The 20,773-nt window shown below is 42.1% G+C and overlaps 1 protein-coding gene and 1 long non-coding RNA gene across 7 annotated transcripts in view; one reads left to right on the top strand and one right to left on the bottom strand.

Moving 5' to 3' along the window:
* Positions 1-20,773, bottom strand: part of PCYT1A (phosphate cytidylyltransferase 1A, choline) — an 80,002-nt gene that overhangs the window by 36,402 nt on the left and 22,827 nt on the right. Inside the window, exon 1 of one of the 4 annotated variants that reach the window (XM_004618668.2) lies at positions 18,933-19,055. The exons of 1 other annotated variant lie outside the window; for it this stretch is intronic. The gene's annotated coding sequence lies outside the window, so the exon portion shown is untranslated. 2 more of the 4 variants (XM_055129284.1, XM_055129285.1) reach the window with 2 other exon arrangements.
* The window catches only part of LOC129402497 (uncharacterized), a 92,263-nt gene continuing 90,783 nt past the window's right edge, over positions 19,294-20,773 (top strand). For all 3 annotated transcript variants that reach the window (XR_008628678.1, XR_008628676.1, XR_008628677.1), the window contains exons 1-2: positions 19,294-19,426; positions 20,054-20,109. This is a non-coding gene — a long non-coding RNA (uncharacterized LOC129402497). The remainder of the gene's footprint in view (positions 19,427-20,053; positions 20,110-20,773) is intronic.

The following is a 20,773-nucleotide window of genomic DNA, read 5'->3' as shown; positions in this document are numbered from 1 at the left end:
AGGCACACAAAAATTCCTTATGAGAAATGTAACCAGCAATCTGGTACCAGGAAACTCAAGGTCAGATAGTCACTAATACTGAGTACTTACTATGTACATCTTTTCGATTCCACCGTTCTTCCTGCACTAACATACGCCTCAGAGACCTGGGCCCTAAGCAAACAGGATGAGAATGCTATTCAGGTATCCCAAAGAGGAATCGAAAGAGCTATGCTAGGAGTATCACGTCTCACTCAAGTGAGAAAAGGAACCCGGAGTTCCGACCTCAGTCGATGGTCAAGAATCAGGGACGCTGTCACGTTTGCCAAGGCATCAAAAATCAGATGGGCCGGTCACGTAATGCGATTCAGAGATGACTGCTGGACTAGAGCTGTTAGCGACTGGATTCCACGGGACGTCAGAAGACCTCATGGCTGCCCACCAACTAGATGGTCAGATTTCTTCTTCAAATCCCTGAATGAACGATTTGAGGCTCTTCCTGTTCTTGGAGCAAGTAGATATCATTGGGCTGCACTAGCACGCGACAGGGACAAATGGCGACTTTAACTGGCGCCCACTTGAGCAAATCGAAGATCAACAGGATGACAAGTGATACAAGTGGTAATGTTTTTTTTTTTTTTTTCAGTGTCAGGGATCAAACCCAAGGCCTCACACATGTGAGGTATCTGCTTTACCACAGAGCCAAATTCAGATAAAACATATATTTTATTTATTGGCTTTTGATTTTGTTTGGTTTGGGGGTACACTCGGCAGGGCTCAGGGCTTACTCCTGACTTTGTGCTCAAGGATCACTCCTGGTGAACTTGAAGCCATATGTAGTTCTGGGGATCGAATCCACGTAAGGTTGTATTCAAGGCAAGCTCCTTATCTGCTGTACTATCTCTCTGGCCCCCTTAAACATAATTTTTTTTTTTTTTTTTTTGCTTTTTGGGTCACACCCGGCGATGCACAGGGCTCACTCCAGGCTCATGCACTCAGGAATCACCCCTGGCGGTGCTCAGGAGACCATATGGGATGCTGGGATTCGAACCTGGGTCGGCTGCGTGCAAGGCAAACGCCCTACCCACTGTGCTATCACTCCAGCCCCTTAAACATAATTTTTAATATAAAAATATATTCTTAATAAGCTTCCAATCAAGGTGAGGATACTATATGCAAAGTCTCATCTTAAAAAAAAAGTTTATTATTGGGTTGGGGATGTAGCTCAGTGGCAGAACATTTATCTCGCATACGTGAGACTCTAAATTCAATCCCTGGCACTGACAAAGTCCCAGAGATTACTTATTAATTATAATTATCACTTATTATGAAGGGAAAAATTATACCACTATATAAAAAAAATTTCTTAGCTAACAGATCAAATTAACATCACCAATAACACCAACTAATGTGAAATACTGATGACACATTAGCAGAAAATATATAGTTGTTCATCGATTTGCTCAAACGGGCACCAGTAATGTCTCCATTGTGAGACTTGTTACTGTTTTTGACATATTGAATACGCCACGGGGAGCTTGCCAGGCTTTGCTGTGCAGGCGGTATACTCTGGGTACCTTGCCGGGCTCTCTGAGAGGGACGAAGGAATCGAACCCAGGTCGGACTCGTGCAAGGCAAACGCCTTACCCGCTATGCTATCGCTCCAGTACAACAGAAAAAATATATATGAACGATATCAATTTAGGAGGGACAAGCATACAGACACTAATTAAAAACATTCTATAAAACAAGCCTATATTAATAAAATGCCAATCATGGAAAAACAATGAAATATTGTGAGCTATTTCAGGTTAAAAGAAACCAAAGAAATGACAACTAAATATGCTGCATTAATTCTAGACTGGGGGAGAAATTATTATAAAGAATAATTACTAGGAAATTAGTAAAATTTGAACATGGATTATGAATCAAATAATCAACGTTAAACTTTCTTATTGTAGTCATAACACTGGTTATATAAAAGACAGCCTTCGTTTTTAGAAGACAAATGCTATATTCCACAATCTTAGAATTTACCCTCACTAAAAAAGAAAAAAATATGTATTTGTATGACATCAAAAAGTTATAGTTGGGGCTGGAGCGATAGCACAGTGGGTAGGGCGTTTGCCTTGCACGCGGCCGACCCGGGTTCGAATCCCAGCATCCCATATGGTCCCCTGAGCACGGCCAGGGGTGATTCCTGAGTGCAGAGCCAGGAATAACCCCTGTGCATCGCCAGGTGTGACCCAAAAAGAAAAAAAAAAAAGTTATAGTTAATGGCAAAATACATGAATCTTGGTGGGTCATAAAGTTCACATATAGGTCTCTCTACATACACATACAACATAAATATGCAAATATATTTTATTGTTGTTAATCTGGGGATTAACCCAGAACTGCATGCTTACAACACTTATATTCTACCACTGAGTACTCTTGGTCCCCATTTTTCTACTTTGCAGCTTTTCTTTTTTTTTTTTACTTTGCAGCTTTTCTAATGACTTTTCTTTCCAAAACAAAAGGTTTTAAGAGGTTTCAAAGGTTTTCTTATTATAACAGCTTTCTACAGAGAAACCCTCAAAAGACTATCTTTTGGGAGTCTCTAAAAATTATTTCTCTCTTCTTCATAATTCTTGTAATCAATATATGCAATACACACATCCCAACAATTATATCTTATATAAAATAATAATAGCAACAGTAATAGTGCAACACATAATTTTCAGTATCTACTATGTACAGGCACAGTGCTAGGGACTTTACATAAATTTTGCCTATATAACTTGAGATACAGGCATGAGCCCCAATTTACAAATGAGCAAGGAACTTAAGTTACCTATTCAAGAGATCACATAGCAAATTAGTAGAGTGAAGACTCAGATTCAAAGTCACCAACTCCAAAGTCCTCATCGCTATATTCTGCTGTCTAAAAATTACAAAATGTTACAAAGAACATTATTCTCCATATTACTGCTGCTTTCTTCTACCTTTGAAATGTGTCCCTTTAGTTTCTGAGACTGAATTCATGTCTAAGTAAACAGGAGAATAACAGGTCATGGTTACCCGAGGTAACCATGGTCCCAGTACCAATGAAATAGAACTGACATGGCTGTTAGCCTGATTCAGAGGCTGCCTGGTGTTGTCAGCTGCACAAATGTATAGATCTTTCCAACTGGATAGCTTTGTGGGATTTCTGACAAGCTTTCAATTTAAGTAATAAATCTGTTTGTTACTTTCAATTTAAGTAATAAATCTCTGTTCCTATCCTGACATTACAAATAGGTGATACTTTAATGATAACTGTACCTTTCATTCATGATACAAAGCAGAGTTTTAAAGGTGCCATAATAAATTAAAGGGACTAATGTCATGTGTATTTTCACATTATTTTCCATAAGCTTCCACACAAAATACTTAACATATAAGTATACAGAAAAATATTCAACATGTCCAAGACTTGTTAGGACAATAGAACTTCTCAGGAGTCTTTGATGTATGTAAACTGTACTGACATACAATAAACTGTACGGTTTTAAATTGCACAATTCATTAAGTATACTTTAACATATCTATACACCTGTGAGAGCACCAAAATTAAGATAATGAACATTATTAACTTCCTTTACACCATTTGATAATCTAGCTCTCTCTTCCAACTCAGATTATGATTTTTTTTCTTCATGACTTTCTGTTTGTCTTTCTGTTTGATTTTTTGGGGGCCACACATTTCTGGAAAGCTACTCTGGCTCTGAAATCAGAAGTTGCTTTCAGTGAAACTTCGTAAATCATGGCTCTTTAATAAAAATTAATTTTAAAAAATGTTGCTCTCAATTGTGCTCAGGGGACCTTGTGATATGGAGACTGAACCTGGATCTCCCATATGCAAAGTCTGTGCTAAGTCTACTGAGCTATCTCTCTAGTTCCAGAATTCTTATATTCAACAAAATGTCTCCATCTGCTTAATATAAACATTTCTAATTGAATATATGAGGCAGTGTTTCTCAGTGTTTAAAATCCATGCCCCATTTTGAGAAATGTAAAAACATTAATCTCACTCTCACCACAATGTAGTCATTAAGAAACTGGGCCTTAGCCTCACCCAACACGGGATGAACCTCACTGTAGAGCAGACTGGCTGGAAAACCCAGGTATGCGGGAACCCATGACTGAGATCTCCAAGCCCACTTGGATTGGGACTGGGCCTTCTCCTCCCAGCTCCCCAGTTTTCCAGTAGCTTGGCAGTCACATCCACAAGCCACCCTCGGTGCCATGTAATCTCATCAAAAGCCAAGACCCAGAGACTATAAACTAAAGCTCCTGGAAGAGAATGACACAGAATTTCCTGGACATTATATTCTATCCATAACAAACAATACAAAACAAATTGTCTTTTTGCCTTTTTGGCAAGTTTGAGTGGTGATGAGACTGGTTTTGAAATATAGAATGTAACCTAAGTAGACGGAGTATGGGGGAAATTGTCCGCCAGACAGGCAGGGAACGGGTTGGGACGGGGATGGGTGAAAGAATACTGGGAATTTTGGTGGTGGAAAATGTGCACTGGTGAAGAGATGGGTGTTTGATGATTGTCTGAATGAAGCTCAAACATGAAAGCTTTGTAACTATATCTTATAGTGAATTAAAAAAGGGGGAAATAGGGGCTGGAGCGATAGCACAGCGGGTAGGGCGTTTGCCTTGCACGCGGCCGACCCGGGTTCGAATCCCAGCATCCCATATGGTCCCCTGAGCACCGCCAGGGGCAATTCCTGAGTGCATGAGCCAGGAGTAACCCCTGTGCATCGCCAGGTGTGACCCAAAAAGCAAAAAAAAAAAAAAAGGGGGAAATAATAATAATAAGATAATAAAATAAAATTCTAACATTCAGAATAGAATTTTAAAAAAGTAATGTGGAGTTCATGCCCAATTCAATCAGCTTAATCAATGGCTGAATAAATAGCAGTACTCCTATATTTTTTTTTTAAAAAAAAGAAACTGGGCCTTAAAAAAAGATTATCTTAATATGAATCCCCTATCTGCCACTTCCTAGCCATGAGAATTTGGACAATTTTTTTTCATCTTTCCAAACCTTATTATTTAGCAAGTATGGTTGAATTGGGATATACAACTGAGGTAAGACATTAGGTGCCTGGCAAACAAGTGTTTATAAATGTTAGTTAACATTATTTAGTAATAGATTGTAATCATCTGCCTAAAAGTGTATATGCTGAGTAGTTCTACATCCTACAAGATTTCAAATTCCCCTCCATAATAAACAATGGTAACTATTAAAACAAACAATTTCATCATCATCATCATCATCATCATCATCACCATCCCATTGATCATCGAATTTCTCGAGCGGTCTCAGTAACGTCTCCATTAGTCCTAGCCCTGAGATTTTAGAAGCCTCTGTTTACTCGTCCTTTCCAATGGTGCACAATGGAGGCTCTTTCAGAGTCAGGGGAATGAGACCCATTAATGTTACTGGTTTTGGCATATGAATACACCATGGGGAGTTTGTGAGGCTTTCCCAAACAAAGGGCAGGAAACTCTCGGTAGCTTGGTAGGCTATAAGATGCTTCCGGGATCTTGGTTTTATAGTCTCTGGATGTTGGCCGTTGGTGGGACTGCGCCAGGGGCAGTCCCTGGATGTGACTGCCTAGCTACTGGAAAATGGGGAATCTGGGCGGAAGAGGCCCAGTTCCATTCCAAGCAGGCTTGAAGGTCTCAGCCCCGGGTTCCACACACTTAGGTTCCTCTGCTGGTTCCTTCATTCGTGAGGCTCATCCGAACGTGTGGAGAGGGGCCTTGAGCATGGCTGTGGCTAGGCTCCAGAGGTCTTCGGCCGTGGGAGCTGTGCTTGGGGTGGGTTGGGAAACTGAAACCCACACCCACTCCAAGGGGCTCCGGGGAAGACAGCCAGACACAGGGGCAAGAAACTCTCTTTGTTTTAATGACTACCGCTTTGTAGTAGAGTTGGAAGTTGGGGAGGTTGATTCCTCCCATTTTCTTTTTCCCAAGAATTGCTTTAGCTATTCGTGGGGGCTTATTGTTCCATATGAATTTCAGGAGCGCTTGCTCCATTTCTTTGAAGAATGACAAGGGTATCCCTATAGGGATCGCATTGAATTTGTACAATGCTTTGGGGAGAATTGCCATTTTGACAATATTAATTCTTCCAATCCATGAGCAGGGGATATTTTTCCATTTCCTCATGTCTTCTTTTATTTCCTGAAGTAGCATTTTGTAGTTTTCATTATACAAGTCCTTTACCTCCTTAGTTAAGCTGATTCCAAGGTATTTGATTTTTTGAGGCACAATTGTGAACAGGATAGCTTTTATCATGTGGCTTTCTTCTCTCTCACCATTTGCATATAAGAAAGCCATGGACTTTTGGGTATTGATTTTATAGCCTGCAACTTTACTATACGAGTCTATTGTATCTAGGAGTTTCTTGGTAGAGGTTTTAGGGTTTTCTAAGTATAATATCATATCATCAGCGAATAGTGAGAGCTTGATTTCTTCCTTTCCTACCTGAATGCCCTTAATATCTTTTTCTTGCCTAATCGCTATTGCAAGTACTTCCAGTACTATATTGAACAGAAGAGGAGAGAGTGGGCATCCTTGTCTTGTCCCTGTTCTCAGAGGGAAGGGTCTTAGTTTTTCCCCATTGAGGATGATGCTTGCCGTAGGCTTGTGGTAGATGGCTTTGACTATATTGAGGAAGGTCCCTTCTATACCCATTTTGGCGAGAGTTTTCATCATAAAGGGGGGTGCTGGATCTTGTCAAATGCTTTCTCTGCATCTATTGATATGATTATATGATTTTTATCTTTTCTTCTGTTGATATGATGGATTATGTTGATTGATTTCCGAATGTTAAACCATCCTTGCATCCCCGGGATGAATCCCACTTGGTCGTGGTGTATGATCTTTCTGATGAGTTGTTGAATTCTGTTTGCTAATATTTTGTTGAGAATCTTCACATCTGTGTTCATCAGGGATATTGGCCTGTAGTTTTCTTTTTTTGTGGTGTCCTTGTTTGCTTTTGGTATTAGGGAGATGTGAGCCTCATAGAAACTGTTTGGGAGGGTTTCTGTTTCTTCAATTTCCTGGAAAAGCTTGAGAAGAACTGGCAATAGGTCCTCTTTAAATGTTTGGAAGAATTCGCTAGTGAATCCGTCTGGGCCTGGGCTTTTGTTTTTGGGAAGACTGGTTAAAGAAACTGGTACATCTACACAATGGAATACTATGTAGCCGTCAGAAAACATGAAGTCATGAAATTTGCATATAAATGGATCAACATGGAAAGTATCATGTTGAGTGAAATGAGTCAGAAAGAAAGAGACAGACATAGAAAGATTGCACTCATATGTGGAATATAATGTAACTGAGAAGTACAAGTTGGCAACGATGCAACTTCTGGCAGATATCACTCTGGACTTAGTTACTAAAATATTAAAATACAGAAACCCAAAACCGAGAGGCCGCTAAGTGTGGTCACTCGACCTCATACCTCTTCATCCTCAGCAATGGAAAACAAATTACCTAATGCTTCCTTTTCAGCAGGTCTGACTTTAGGGGAGAGACTCTCCAAACAATAATAGTGAGTTTTGTTGAAATGTTGTATGCAATCAAAGTGAAAGTAAAGTGAAATTTATTAGTTACACAGGCGGGGGGGCTAAGGGTGGGGGGGCTAGGGGCGTGGGGGGGTTAGGGGTGTGGGGGTGCGGGGTGGAGCTATACTGGGATTCTTGGTGGTGGAATATGTGCACTGGTGAAGGGATGGGTATTCGAGCATTGTATAACTGAGATTTAAACCTGAAAACTTTGTAACTTTCCACATGGTGACTCAATAAAAAAATTTAAAAAAAAAAAAGAAAGAAACTCTCTTTGTCGCTCTCTTCTGGGAAGTTGGTTTTATAGTCTCTGGATGTTGGCCATTGGTGGGATTAGATGGCGCCGGGGCAGTCCCTGGGTGTGACTACCTAGCTACTGGAAAATGGGGAATCTGGGCGGAAGAGGCCCAGTCCCATTCCGAGCAGGCTTGGAAGTCTCAGCCTCGGGTCCCACAAACCTGGGTTTCTCTGCCAGTTCCTTCATGTGTGAAGTTCATCTGAACGTGTGGAGAGGGGCCTTGAGCATGGGTGTGGCTAGGCTTCGGTGGTCTTCGGCCATGGGAGCTCTGCTTGGGGCGGGTTGGGAAACTGAAACCCATCCCCTCCGAGGGGTCCTGGGGAAGACAGCCAGGCACGGGGGCAAGAGACTCTCTGTTATAAAAGTATAATAAAATATGAAGTATATACTACATCTCACTCATTCGCTTCCACTTAAAAAACAATGCTACGGGTAGGAGATGTGGCAGTGGCAGAGTTCATGCTTCACATGTGTGATGTCCTGGGTTCAATCCCCCCAAAATAAATGAACAAAAGGATTAATGTTATAACTGTAGCCATGTGGATAAATTAGTCTTCTGTGCATACAGGAGGAACACATGTTATTATTAAATTTCTTTTTTGTTTACTTCTCTTAAAAATAAAACCAGTGTCACAAGAATTATATATACTATTGATAAGCTAACATGAAATAAACAGAAGAATGAGCACTTAAATAACACAAGTATATATAACTATTTAGAAAACAGTAAAGCCCTAAATAGTCATAGCCCTTTGTCCTGTAAGTATAATTATAATCACGATTTAACATGTAAGGAAGTTGAGTCACAAAAGACAGGGTCATGAGGCTAATATGTGGCAAATCTAGGAATCAAATGCAGCCTGCCAGCTTATGTACATAAACTACATATCCCTACACTACTACAGTATACAGTAGGATACTATACTATGCTATACAAGAAAGTACCTAATTAGAATTATCTATAATTATCTGAACATCTGTTACATTAGAGAAGACAAAGACTTTGTGAAAGTCCAGAGGATAGGAAATAAATTGCTGTTTAAAAGAGACACAAATTTTAACTGAACAAAATGAAAACTTTTAGAATGAGAGTTATCTGAAATGAGATAGTTTGACTCTGGAGGCACTATACACCATAATATTTGAGCAGAGGTTATTAAAAAATCTTTAAGCCAGGGAATTGGCTCAATGTTAGAATGTCTGCCTTACATATGCGAGGCCCTGGGTTTGATCTTAGCACCACCAAAAGAAATTTATTCAGAGGTGGTTAAAACAATAACACATGAATTTAATAAAACTATTATGGGTTCTGAACATGTGCTATACTGTACTTTCAAGGCTGTTAATTTTGGAAGTGGCCGCGCGACCTTTTCTAAAAACTGAAAACATACAATCTTTTAATGGAAAACTAATTATCAAATGCTTCCTTAGTAGGGTTATCTTGTTTGGGGGTATAACTCCCACAACAATAGTGAGTTTTGTGTTGAAATATGGAACGTAATCAAGGTGAAGAGAAAATGAAGTGAAATTCATCAGTTATACAGTTGGGGTGGGGGGCAGGGGGTATACCGGGGATTTTGGTGGTGGAATATGGGCACTGGTGAAGGGATGGTGTTTGAATACGGTATAACTGAGACATAAACCTGAGAACTTTGTAACTTTCCACATGGTGATAAAATTTAAAAAAAAAAAGAAAGAAAATATCAGCGAGCCATAAAAAAAAAAAAAGGGGCAATCAGGGTTATGGTGCCACCATCAGGTCAACCTGTACCTGTGGGGGGAGTGCATCAGCAGCCTGATGGTGCCTTCAGATTTCCTGATACCCCAAAATTGCCGCTGTGCCTTTGGCCAGACCCCAACAACTTGGGGCCAAGTTTACCAAGAAATTAAATGGCCATAAGTTAGATATGTGGGAGACACACCCACAAACCACCTCCAGCTCAGCTGTATAAGCTCAACATAGGCAGGGGAAAGGTTGGAATGGGGGTGGGGGAGGGTGGCAATATTAGGGATTTTGGTGGTGGAAAATGTGCACTGGTGAAGGGATGTGTGTTTGATGATTGTATGACTAAAGCTCAAACAAAAGCTTTGTAACTATCTCACAATGAATAAAAAAAGGGAAAAGTAATAACAAAATAATAAAATAAAATTAACATTCAGAATAGAATTTAAAAAAAAAGTAATGTGGAGATTGGCCATCGTCCAGATCACAAGGCTGTTTCTACTGAAAGGGAGCATAACATGAGGCCCCCATAGCATGTCACTGGACTCCATACCAGGCTGTTTCACGGGGTGCCCCAGAGGGGGACTGGTGAGAGATCCCTCCCCACCCCAAGTGACCCAGCTCCGGCAGCCAAAAATCTCCACAACCCAACCACCGCCATGCTCAAAGCCAAGGCCACTCCCCATATGCTCAGGCTGAGCCTCATGCATGAGTGAAGTCCTAAGGAACTCAGGTAATGCAGAACTTTGTGATCTTGGACTCTGGGCTCAATGGAACCAGGAGTGGAGATCTTCTGCTTGCTTTCCCCAGTCTCCGGTGACTGAGGTATCACGCCCATAAGCCACCTCCTGCTGGTGCCAGATGATCTCATCATTGGCCACCATCCAGATCCCATGGCTGTTTCTCCAGAAAGGGTGCATAACACGAGGCCCCCATAACCATGCCACCGGACTCCGAGCCAGGCTGTTTCACATGGGGTGCCCCAGAGGGGGGCTAGTGAGAGCCCTCCCCACCCCAAGGGACCCAACCCCAGCAGCCAAAAACCCCCACAATTCAACTGCCACCACGCTCAAGGCCGCTCCCCATGCCCTTGGGCTGAGCCTCACATATGAGTAAACATTTTCCTGGACCAGGTGGCTGCTTTTGCAGCCACACGACACATCATGAAACACTCCCTACCCATTCTCCATTATTACCACACCACATCTGATGGGGTTCATATGGTAGGCAACAAATCATAGAGGGAAATATATATATGCATATATACATATTTTCAAATATATATACCAAAGCTCACATCACCCAAACTTTAACAACATGTTAGCAATATCCTATAGGGTGTCTTAATGACTTCCTGCAAAAATAGAACAATCTTCACACAGTTTCCTATATGAACACTTTTTTGTAAACATGTTCAGCAGTTCTTCATAACAGACAATACGAAATATACTACTTCGGTTGTGTTTTGGGACACAGATTGGGGCTTGGGATGGAAACATCCCGAATTTGATAGTGGGAAGGTATAATGGTGGTGGGATTGGTGTTTGAATATTGAATGTAAACAAACATTGTGAACTAACTTATAAAATTTGAAAATTTTTAAAAAGTAATGTGGAGTTCATGCCCAATTCAATCAGCTTAATCAATTGCTGAATAAATAGGAGTGCTCCTACATTAAAAAAAAGGGGGGGTCAAAAACAATTTTTCTTTTTTATAAAACAGCTTCAATACTCCTATCAATAAGAAACATTGTTTAACTCTGTTCCTAAGAATTACACCTTTTTTAGTGAACCAATATTCAAATAAAGGTGCAGTGATGACCTGGAACAGGAGGTAGTTCTAACTAGCTACATTCAAAAGGGGGAAAAGCATACCCAGACTGCCTTAATATCTATCTGTCCGCAGGGTATTAGGGCTAGGGAAAAACTTGTATCTCCTAAAGCCAATACAAGAAGAAAATGGGTATGGGAGTAGGGAATTGCCAAATTCTTTGCAGGAGGATCCTCCTTCCAAACATAGCCCCAACATTAGTTAAGCAAGGATGAGAAAGAGTGAAAGTAGTTGGAAACAGAATATAGAATCCTCCTCATGATCTCATGAGGGTTTGCCAAAATCTCCTGCTTCCTTAGTGTCTTATCCTCAAAAAGTTTCTTTGTCAAAAGAAGCTGGCAGCTACAATGCAGCATTTGAAACGACTGGTCTTTCCAACATTTCTACGAATTCAGCCTAGATAAGTCATCTTATCTTAGTCACTCAAATTTCCCCATTCAAATATAAATTCTAAATATAGACATAACTGTCCATGTCACAACCACCAACCATCACCCTGCCTATTAAGTACATTAGTAAGTTTCTACAAACTGCTTAAAAGACAGAATATCTGTATTGTAGTATCTATAACTTTACTCTTATTCATAAAATTTGGCTTCATTTCTACTGACTCACCTCCTGAAACAGAGCTTGCCTTGTTCTTCAGTGTTCCAACAGTGGATGTGTGGATGTATTAACTTTGTAGATAAGTGGAATGTGTGTGAGGGAGTAGGGATGGCAGTGAGAAGATAATGAGTATAAATGTAGCCCAGTGCTTTTCTAATATAAATGTCCTCAAGGAGACAAAATTTGGGAACTGACACATACATGCTTTTAAAGAAGAAAGTTTCTTACAAGTGCAGTGTTAACAACATACAACTTATCCCCTTGTAATCTACTTTCTTACTGCTTGTTGGTTTAATAAGCCCTGTAGGATGAAAGGTAGGTTCCACTTCATAAATAATACAAACCTGAATAGTAACAAGTTTCAATCATATATAATTTGAATTTATACACTCTTGAATTTCATATATTTGAAACTCAAATATTTCAAATATATTTGAATTTGAAATATATTTGAATTTATATTTCAATTCTAATATTGAAATTTTTGAATTGAATTTCTTTGAACTTCACCAATCTAATTTTAATTTGAGTGCTATAGGGGACTATTTGTATTTTATTTCTATTTGCCCCAATTCTGGGCCTCCCTCAGTAAAACTATATTCTCAGTAAATTTCTTACCAGTACACCAATACCTGGGGCTGGAGTGACAGCACAGCGGGTAGGGTGTTTGTCTTGCACACGGCCAACCTGGGTTCGATCGCGCCGCCCCTCTCAGAGAGCCCGGCAAGCTACTGAGAGTATCTCTCCCGCACGGCAGAGCCTGGTAAGCTACCCATGGCATATTCGATATATCAGAAACAGTAACAACAAGTCTCACAATGGAGACTTTACTGGTGCCCACTCAAGCAAATCAATGAGCAACGGGATGACAGTGATACAGTGATACCAAAACCCAGTTTCAAAGTTGAATGAGCAAGCATATTTTATATCTGAGACCTTCGCCTCCTTCACACATGTAGAATTTGATAAAGTGGTATCCTAGGAGGCAAACCCCTACGTTAAAGCATGTGTATTACTCTTGGCACTAATAATGTCAACTGTTCTTTCCACATTCTGTTTTTTCTACAACCTTACACTAAGGTTGATGTGAAATCTGAGGAATATATGGTTAACTCAATAGAGAAGTGGAAGGGATTCAGTACACTGAATCCACTGGTACATTATTCAGTACATGATTCAGTACACTGAATGTATTGATACATTAGACCTCCTGTACCAGTAATCAGCAAACTATAGATCACAGGCTAAAAATGGCCACTGTGTTTGCAATTAAAGTTTTATGAAAACCATGTTCATTTACACTAGATAACAGAGTTGCTTTTGTATAACTGAAGAATTGAGTACCTGCAACAGTAACTGAATGAACTGCAAAGTCTAATGTCTACTATCTGGCTCTTTGCTGAAAAAGTGTTAATGCTTCCTAGATGAAGATCAGTTTTGTCAATCATTTGGTCACAAATCATATTAAATTATGCAATCTGTTCTAATGTGGAGAACTGTGCAAGTTACAGAGTAATTTTTTAAAAACTATGCTATAACTTGGTGGAGCTGTAGCAATAGTTAGGGTACTTGTCTTGCATGTGGTCGACCCAATTTGATCCCCAGCAATCCATATGGTCACCTGAGCATGCCAGGATTGACCCCTCAGCGCTGAGCCAGCAGTAAAACCTGAGCACCAACTGGGTGTGGCTCATAAAGCAAAAATAAAACTACCATAATTATCAAACTATAACACAAGTCTAAGTTCCATTTCTTCCCTTTAATTTCTTCAGAGAAACCTTCATTCAACAAACCAAGGTGGACACTTTCTCTGTACCAGACCTTAAATTAACCCTAAAACCAAATAAAGCTTGTGCTTGGACCTGGCCACACATTAGGACATTTCAGGAAGGAGATTATCCCCCAAACCATAAGGGACACTTATAAAAATCATTATAGCTGAACAATTTTGCTTTGCCATTATTCTATTAGAAGATTCAATGAGTAAATCCTCTGTTCAGATTTCTTCCTAGGACTAGAGAGATAATACAAGGGTTAAGGTACTTGCCTTGCACATGGCAAACTCTGGTTCGATCCTCAGGACTACATATGGTTCCCTAAGGAATACAAGTACAAAGCTAGGAATAAGCCCTGAGCACTCTGTGTGACCCCAAAACAGATCAAAACAAAAAACTCAACCAGCATTCTTCCTAGAATAGGTTAGGGATACTTTTAGACAGGTTCAAATGATAGATTCAGGGAGCTATGAATTTTAATTTTTAAAAGTTTATTTTTACTGCAGCACTGTTCTGTTGTTCATCGATTTGCTCGAGCGAACACCAATAATGTCTCCATTGTGAGACTTGTTGTTTCTGTAACCTCTGGAAAATTCATTATTTCCTTCATTATGATTATACACCATAACAATAATAAAGTGATTTTTAAAATTCTTAGCTATAAGATCTGATATAATACCCATTACTTATCATGTAAAAGCACAGTGCGATAGCCCATATTTATTAAAAATAGATATGTATTTTCCACTGAAATGTTTCCCTTAAAATTTTAAGTATTGTTATTGCATGTTATTGTACATAAAAACTTAAGTCTAGAAAACAAGTGCATAACTTTTACCATATTGTTAAAAGGGTTTACTGCACAAAATAAAAACTTCTGCTCTACCCACAGAATGGAAAAGAATATTTACCCAATACCCATCTGATAAGGGATTAATATCCAGGATATACAAGACACTAGTAGAATTGTATAAGAAAAAAACCTCCAACCCCATCAAAAAATGGGGAGAAGAAATGAACAGAAGTTTCCTCAAAAAAGAAATACAAATGGCCAAAAGGCACATGAAAAAATGCTCCACATTGCTAGTCATCAGGGAGATGCAAATCAAAACAACTATGAGATATCATCTCACACCACAGAGACTGGCACACATTCAAACGAACAAAAGCAACCAGTGCTGGCATGGATGTGGGGAAAAAGGGACGCTCCTTCACTGTTGGTGGGAATGCCGACTGCTCCAGCCTTTCTGGAAAACAATATGGACAGTCCTTCAAAAACTAGAAATTGAGCTTCCATATGACCCTGCAATACCACTTCTGGGAATATATCCCGAGGATGCAAAAAAGCACAGTAGAAATGACATCTGTACCTATATATTCATTGCAGCACTGTTCACAATAGCCAAAATATGGAAACAACCTGAGTGCCCTAAAACAGATGACTGGTTAAAGAAACTTTGGTACATCTACACAATGGAATACTATGCAGCTGTTAGGAGAGATGAAGTCATGAAATTTGTTTATAAATGGATAAACATGAGGAGTCTCATGCTAAAGTGAAATGAGTCAGAAAGAGAGAGACAGGGGCTGGAGCGATAGCACAGCGGGTAGGGCGTTTGCCTTGCACGCGGCCGACCCAGGTTCGAATCCCAGCATCCCATATGGTCCCCTGAGCACCGCCAGGGGTGATTCCTGAGTGAAGAGCCAGGAGTAACCCCTGTGCATCACCGGGTGTGACCAAAAAAAAAAAAAGAGAGAGACAGACATAGAGGGAATGCACTCATTTGTGGAGTATAAAATAACATCACATGAGGCTGACACCCAAGGACAGTAGATACAAGGGCCAGGGGGACTGCCCCATAGCTGGAAGACTGCTTCATGAGCGGAGGGAAGAAGGCAAATGGAATAGAGAAGGGATCATTAAGAAAATGATGGCTGGAGGAATCAGCTGGGATGGGAGATGCATGCCAAAAGTAGGTAATGGACCAAACATGATGACCTCACAGTGTCTGTGTTGCAAGCTATAATGCCCAAAAGTAGAGAGAGAGTATGGGGAATATTGTCTGCCATAGAGGCAGGGGGAGGGTGGAAAGGGGGGGCATACCCGGGATATCGATGGTGGGGAATGTGCACTGGTGGAGGGATGGGTGTTTGATCATTGTGAGATTGTAACCCAAATATGAAAGCTTGTAACTATCTCACGGTGATTCAATGAAATTTTAAAAAATTAAAAAAAAATTCTACTCTATAGCCAAAGTACAATGTAATCACATCTAAGGTAATTCTTAAATTTAAAAAGAGGCTACTTTTATTGTAAGTGCCATATACTCATTTTGTTCTCTAGGACCACATGGATAAGACCATGTCACTATTTTTAGCAGCTCTCTCTTCAAAACTGGTTAGCAAATAGTTCTGGAGGTGATGCAATAGCCTAGCAGGTCCATAAGTTTCCCTTACTTAAGGGCAGTCATTCCAGTCCAAACATCGAAAGCTTCAAATTAATACACCTTTCAACCCTCAAAATGAAAGTCACTGAAAGAGAAAAAAATCCAAAAACAAACAAAAATGCTATTATATGTTTTGACTAACCTGATTTGCAAACAGTGAAACACAGTAATTTGATTATTTAATAAATCAATGCAATTAATTCCACTTTATAGGAGGAGAATTATAAGATCAAAGGGAAGGAAAGATTAATGTTCATTCCTTATCAGTCATGCTATTATACTGGCAAAGCAGGGTAGATCAATGAGAATCATTGCATTCAGCAAAACAAAACACCGCAGAGGCAGTGTGGCAGTTCCTAAACCTAATTGTCATCTCTTCTAGAGCATGTATTCTGTCCTAGAAATTAATGAGTACTTTCATATGCAGGATGTAATCATGTAAACATCTACTTTCTGTTGTTATGGTAGGTTGCAACTAGTCATTATTTTTTTTCTTTATTAAAGCCAATCACCTCACCAGTCCCAAGTCACTTACACTCAAGAATTTTAACTCTTATCACAAAATATATATGTATATATGAAGCGGTAAGGGGTCCTAGGCCGGGTGGATTCTAGGTAGGCAGTCACTGGGTGGGACTCCGGAAGAGTCCTAGGCCAGGACAGAGTGCAGGTAAGGGTAACAGATAAAGTGTCTAACAACTTTTAAATGACCTCAAACTTCTAGACCATTTTTAAAAGGATGGCCAAAAGTACCACTTCTACAAAGAACCGAGAATGGAGGAGGTAGTAAAACTATATCACTTAAAAGTTTTCATAAAAAGACATCCATAAAAAAAAAAATACCAGAAATGAACACCTCCACTCAATTACCCCCAGGAAGGCATTATTCCTGGGGTATGCCAGTCCTGGCCTCCAACACACAAACATTTATCTCTTGTGACATTTTTGTCACCACTGTCAACCTGACCAGTGTGATTCTTTCTTGTACTTGCTGGAATTATCTGACATTAACACTGACTTTTTATTCCCTTTATTTTTTTATTTGGGGTGAATGTTGGGCCACACTCAGCTGTGCTCAGTGCTTACCCCTAGCTTTGCACTCAGGAATCAATTGTAGCAGTGCTCAGAGAGCCATATGTGGTACCAGCAAAGCAAGTGTCCTGTCTGCTGTACAACCTCTCTGGTCCACCAATTCCATTTTATTAACATTCTCCATATTTGCAGAATCACTAAATATTAAGATTGAAAAGAACCATAAAGTTTGGGTCCTCCTACACCCATTTTATTTTATGGCTAAATGCTGACATTGATCTTGTGAAGCCTGCCACCCTAACAGCTTTTACCTAGCATTTTTCTTTCCTATCTTAAATGCCTTTGTCTTGTTTCTGTAAATAGCACTGTTCCTATTTCAATATAAATTCTGGGTCTCCCAGTAGAGATCTTGAATTTCTCTGCCCCCTCATCACTCACCAATTGCATTACATTTGGGTTATATTAATCCCACAAAGTCTGTGCCCCAGCTATAGATAGTCTTCCCCACTGCAGCTGGAAGGATCAACCCCCTGGAAGAGAACTCAAATAATCTAGTCTAATGTTTCTCAAACTTAAGTGCTTTTTTATTTTTTTTCTTTTTCTTTTTTTTTTCTTTTTGGGTCACACCTGGCAATGCACAGGGGTTACTCCTGGCTCTGCACTCAGGAATTATCGCTGTCAGTGCTCAGGGGACCATATGGGATGCTGGGAATCGAACCTGGGTCAGCCGCGTGCAAGGCAAACGCCCTCCCCGCTGTGCTATCGCTCCGGCCCCCTTAAGTGCTTTTTTAAACTACAGGTTCCTTCAAACATTTAAGTATATATATAAAATCTATTTACATTATAATCCCATGTACAACATAATTAAAGCCATTTAAAATGAAGCAATACTTACCCTTATGAAACAGTTTTTTTCTATTGCTTTAAAATCCACTAAAAAATCTACACCTACAGACCTAAATACTTAGGCATCTCATCTGGTGCTTGCCCGAAATGGATTTCACAGCCCGGCAGTATGGCAGAGCCCAAAGTTGGGGCGGCACTCGTCCACAGCAAACTTTCAGCTCCCTGCTGAAGCCACTGGAACTCAGGGACGGAGAAGCGGGTGCACCGCCGGGTCTGTCCGGGAAGCTCGGCCCGGCGTCCTCCCACGAAGGCGCCTCTGTGCCCGCCCGCCACTCGGACCCTGGCCGACGCCCGCTCAGTACCATGCCAGTCGCGGATCCCACACTCCGCTCCTTCAGGTCATCTCTCTGCGCAGGACGCCGGCAGCCGCGGCTCCTGCTCCCCGAGGTCGGCCTGGCACGGTCACGACATCGCTCCGGCTCCGCTCCAGGTCCCTGGCCGCGGCCCCAGTCCCCGCAGTCACTGCCTCCCGCTTCCTCGGTCCAAGTACGCTCGCAGCCTGCGCTCGCGCCCCGGTCGTCCCGGCTTGCAGGATCCCCGGGTCCTGCCCTTGGGTCACAGTCCCCTCGTCTGTCACTGCCCTGGGTCACAGTGGCCGCCCGCGCCTCCCACCGCCTGCTGTCACCAAGCCCGCTCTTCACGCGCACACCCGCCGCGTCCGCCCCGCCCCGCCCCCTCTCGGTCGACACCTTCCCGGCAGCCCACCCGGCAGGCCCTCACCTGGCTCCCGAACCGCGCCGCGGGTTTCTGCCCGGCGCCGCGTCACGGACAAGGGAAGTTGAGGAGCTTGCGGGAGACGCCCGGGAAAGGCAGCTGACGGAACCTCGGGCCGGAAGTTCCGCCTTCCTCCCTCCCCGCTGTCAATCCCCTGACGCCTCGGGAAAACCCTGACCCCTGACCCCGTCGCTCCGCCTCCGCCGCGGGCCGAGGCTTTGGGAACGGAGCCCAGACGGCAAGGCTAGCGCGGGTAGGGCTGCAGGGCGGCTGAGTCCGGAGGAGTAGGCTGTGCGCGGGCGAACAGCGCTGTCGGTGGGAGGCGACGACGCGGCCGCCTCCCCGGCCTCTCCCCGACCGGGCCCTCCGCCTTCCTCTGGAGAGCCCCCGGCCGCCTGCGGCGACTCCCTCCCCCGCCCCCGCCTTTTCGCTCAGGCCCAGGCTGTCGCCGACAACGGTCCCTAGGAAAAGACCGAGCGCGCCGGGATGACGGATTCCAGGTAGGCAGTCACGGGAGGGTCTCGGGGGGCTCTGAGGCCGGGGGGTGGGGGGGAGGGAGGCGCCCCCTAGCACCACAGAAGGAGTCTGGAGCTTTTCGCTACAAGCATGAAGAGCAGGTGAGAGAGCGGGAGAGAGGTTAGGTAAACGGATGCCTCTGCCCAAGCTCCTCCAGGGAGAGAGAAGGAAAAAACCCTGGTAGTGACCTTTTCCCTGTTGAGGATCAAATGTTCACAGCCTAGACTGTACACTGCAGCGCTGCGGATCAGGAGGGCCGCTGGAGAAGAGAGCAGGGGCTCTGGGGACCGTGGCCAGAAAGATGGCCTTTGGACAGTAACTGACCTAAGAATTCATAATCTTGGAGAGACTTAAGAAAACCAGCTTATTCACCCATGACGCTATGTCCAAACCTGGAGAAGATGGATGTGTGCTTAACCTATTGTTTAAGACGCAGTTAAGCAGACACTTGTGGAAGAGATAAAGTCATCAGTTGAAAATGTAAGGGAGGTGGGCGGCAGCAGCCCGCTCGCTGAGGAGATGTGATGGGGGGGGGCGCATGTGTGTGGCCTCACCGCAGCTACATGAGCATGATTCCAGAGGCCAGCTAAACTACTTTTGATACCTTGCAGAATGTCTCCAGACTGAGAACTAAGCCGCGGCCCCATGCCTGCCCAGGAGGTGAAAGGTCTGTCTGTGTGTCTGTCTGTCTGTCTGTCTCTCTCTCTCTCTGGGGGGGAGAGAGCGTGGGGACAGCCATATTATGAGGACCACTAATGAGAGATGCAAGCTTGCAATGATACAATTTCTGGAAGACATTTCCCTGGGTTTAGTTGCTAAAATACAGAAATCCAAAACTGCGCGGCCACAATAGCTCTTATTAGAGACCTCCTATCTCCTCACCACAGGTCTGACTCTAATGGGGAACTCCTAACAATGATAATTTTTTGTTGAAATGTTGAATGTAACCAGAGTAAAGAGAAAGTAAAGTGAAATTTACCAGTTGGGGGGGGGGAGGAGGAGAGAGGGTGGGAGGGATGGGAGGTATACTGGGTTGTTTTTGTTTTTGTTTTTGTTTTTTGGTGGTGGAATATGGGCACTGGTGAAGGGATGGTTGTTTCAGCATTGTATAACTGAGACTTAAGCCTGAAAGCACTGTAATTTTCCACATGGTGATTCAATAAAAAAAAAAAGAAATAAAAGAAATTAAAAAAATATAAGGGAAAATACTTTATAATAAACAAATAAAGTCATCTCAATGTTATAATAGTGTAAAATTAGGAACAGTCACCTCAACAAGGACATGGGGAATATAGCAATGAAATTTCTAGACCCGTCAGAGGTTATTTTAT

Source organism: Sorex araneus, chromosome 2, assembly GCF_027595985.1.
Source record: "Sorex araneus isolate mSorAra2 chromosome 2, mSorAra2.pri, whole genome shotgun sequence".
NCBI classification, from domain to species: Eukaryota; Metazoa; Chordata; class Mammalia; order Eulipotyphla; family Soricidae; genus Sorex; species Sorex araneus.
Note: the sequence above shows the minus strand (reverse complement) of the source record. Positions and strands in the feature narration are given on the sequence as shown.